Source organism: Phymastichus coffea, unplaced genomic scaffold, assembly GCF_024137745.1.
Source record: "Phymastichus coffea isolate CEN01 unplaced genomic scaffold, Cenicafe_Pcof_1.1 PCOF00019, whole genome shotgun sequence".
NCBI classification, from domain to species: Eukaryota; Metazoa; Arthropoda; class Insecta; order Hymenoptera; family Eulophidae; genus Phymastichus; species Phymastichus coffea.
Window position 1 is genome coordinate 534,756 of NW_026706830.1, and position 3,086 is coordinate 537,841.

Here is a 3,086-nt window from a genome sequence, read left to right on the forward strand (position 1 = left end):
TTGTATTTTATTACAGAAAATTGTTGGTTCAAAAGGGTTTTTCGAAAAATTATTTTAAAGAAAATAGCGGCCGTTTCATGAAATAACGTGGTTTTTCAAAGACTCAATTTTTTATTTTACTTCCTCCCAGAGAAAGCTTTATAATAGTGAAATTTTCAGTTAAAACTTCATAGAAGTAAGTTTGAAGGTGTTTGGAGGTCGAATCACGTATTTTTAGAAAATGTTTGGGCCTAGTCGGATTTAATTTAAAAGATATAACGTTTTAAACAAAACCCTTTTTGTAAATAACAAAGTTATGGTTATAGCAAATTGTAAGTAAATTTTCTTTTAGTGAAAGCATAATTATTCTGTATTCTTTCAAAAACAATTTGTACCATTTAAATATCTTAATTGTTTTCATTTGAAGAATGGAAAAACTGTTTTTCAAAAATCGAAAATTCACTACAAATCGAAACGTGTTGATAAAATCAAAATGGATTCTTTTCACGCATTCGGGATAGAAAAACAAAAGTGGATACCAAATTTTATCGATATCTGATGGACAGTTGAAAAATGGTATACATACATACACACACACACACACACACACACACACACACATACACACACACACACACACACACACACACACACACACACACATACACACACACACACACATCTATACGGACATTTTCTAAAAACACGTTTTTTGAACTTCAAGCAAAGTTTTTTTATGAAGCTGAAAATTTTACTATTACAAAGCTTCTCCTAGGGCAATCCAAATTTTAAGACGATTGCTTTTACGATTTTCAAGATATCTTGTTCGCCGAAAAGCAACTCTGAAAAAGACAGGTGTCCTTAACATGGCTATAATTCCCTTAATTTACAATATTTTTCAATACCAAATTTCATGAAAGTTTTTCAATATATCTACTTTGGAACCAATAATTAGCTGTAAGCAAAAAAACAGTTTTAATTTCTTAAAAAGATCCACGAAAATTGCGTGATTTTTCCGCTTGCGACTAGGCATAAACCATCATTAGTATGTTACGCATTAAGGGTTGAAAGAAGACGATTACAGACGAGTGTGAAAGTTGTCACCCTAGCGAAGTGAGGGTAGCAATCACTCATTATGATCGTCTTCTTTCCACCCATTATGCACACCAGATTTTTTGTCTAATCTGCACCGTAAGTGTGTTATTACATACAAGTAAATGCGAGTGGAAATTATAGCACTATTTTCCGCTCTAGAGTGGAAAAGAGAGCTCTAGGATGTCTAGTTTCATTCGTTTCACTGCATATCGCTTTAAAATCTGGTTGGAAAAAATATTTTATCCCCATGTAGACCATCACTTAATATTATTACTTTATTCTTGGAGTGGTCATTGTGACAAAGTTATAGAAGAAACGATGCCACAAAATAAAATTATTATCATATAAAAAATTACAACTGAAACCACAGGAAAAATACAACCACTTGATGTCTATGGATTCCGTATTTGGAAAAAATTTGTCCGAACATTTTCTGATAATGTAATGATATGAATTTACACGTGAGAAATAATATAATTAAACTTCAATCATTGGTTCACAACCAACTGTCTTCACCGAGATATATAGATTTGTTTAAATATTCCTGGTATAAAAGCGGCTACGTCAATGAAAAACCAGATAAATTTAATAATCCTATAGATTTCAGTTTTGGAAAGTCTTGTGCAACATATTTTGAAATAGAAGGGTGCATAAACATTGCAATTGTACGATGTGGTTGGTGCAAAAAAAGCCAATTGTCTTTCAAAATTTTAAACGTGTATCTTTTAGGGTTGTTTGCTTTTTCGAAACGTTTATTTGTTGACTTTAATCATTTCTCGGCAGCATTTTCTCCGTCTTCTACCGTGTACTCGTATTTCGTGTCAGTTTCAACAAAGGCATCTATCACTATTTTTTGAGTAATCAATATACAATCAGTATGAATAAAAATAAAAAACAATAATAAATTTACCTCTTAAAAAGGCCATAAAACTACATTTTTGAAAGCTATTATTCCATTGTTTCGTAATCCACAAAAGTTAAAGTGTTTTTGTAGTTTATCTGAGAAAATTTTTGCTATCATTCGCTGCATGTGCTTAGCGTCTTCACCTCCTTGGGCGTTCATGAGCATTTTCTGGAAAATATGTGCATAGTTAAAAATTTCAATTACATATCAATTTTCATTTCTTTCAGTTTGTTAATGATTTTGATATCATAAAACTGCATAATGCTTTTATAATATACATATAATCTTAACATTTGCTTACCAATTGAGTCCTGTATTCCTGGTTGGTCTTGAGTTTTTCTTCAAATTTTTTGATATCTGCTACACATTTTAGAGGAATATCACTTATGACATCAGAAAATGGGATGTCTTCGCTTACACGATTGTCTTTTGTAAAAGAATTTTTTAATTCAACCAAAATCTTATTCTGATTTGTTTTCAGTACTTTCACGCTATCTAAAATTATTATTATAAATATTGAAATTGATGATTTTCAAAGACATTATAAATAGAGCGGCGATTCATACACGGCAGAAAATAGAAGTGACTTTTAAAAAGATTTTTTTTTAATTTGTGTTGAAAATATAATGATATTAATATCTTGATAACTTCTCGATAGAATTTAATTAAAAAAAGAATTAGCTTTTTCGAATTTTGTAATCTTTCTTAATTTAGAAGTAAACTAATAAACTCAGAGATGTGCTGTCACTGACTGTTTTGTAGATAATTTAATAAGGAATAACTTTAATTTCAAACTTTTTGCGCTGAAATCAGTAGTTTTCACACCGCAAAACAAAATATGAAAAAAATACGATCTTGTATGTCATTGGCCTAAACTCTCACTGTCGTAGTGCTGCTCTCTCTCTCTCTCTTTCTCTCTCTCTCTCTCACTCTCTCTTTTTTTTTCTTCTTTACAGCTTCGTTACAGCTTCTTACTTCGTTTATTCGGTTCTCAATAATTAATAATAGTAAAATTAAACTGAATTTTCTATTGAAGTGTTAAAAAATAAAAAAAACTGCATGTGGCTAGTGCACGCACGGCAGAAGTGAAACTCCGTCATTCGAATTA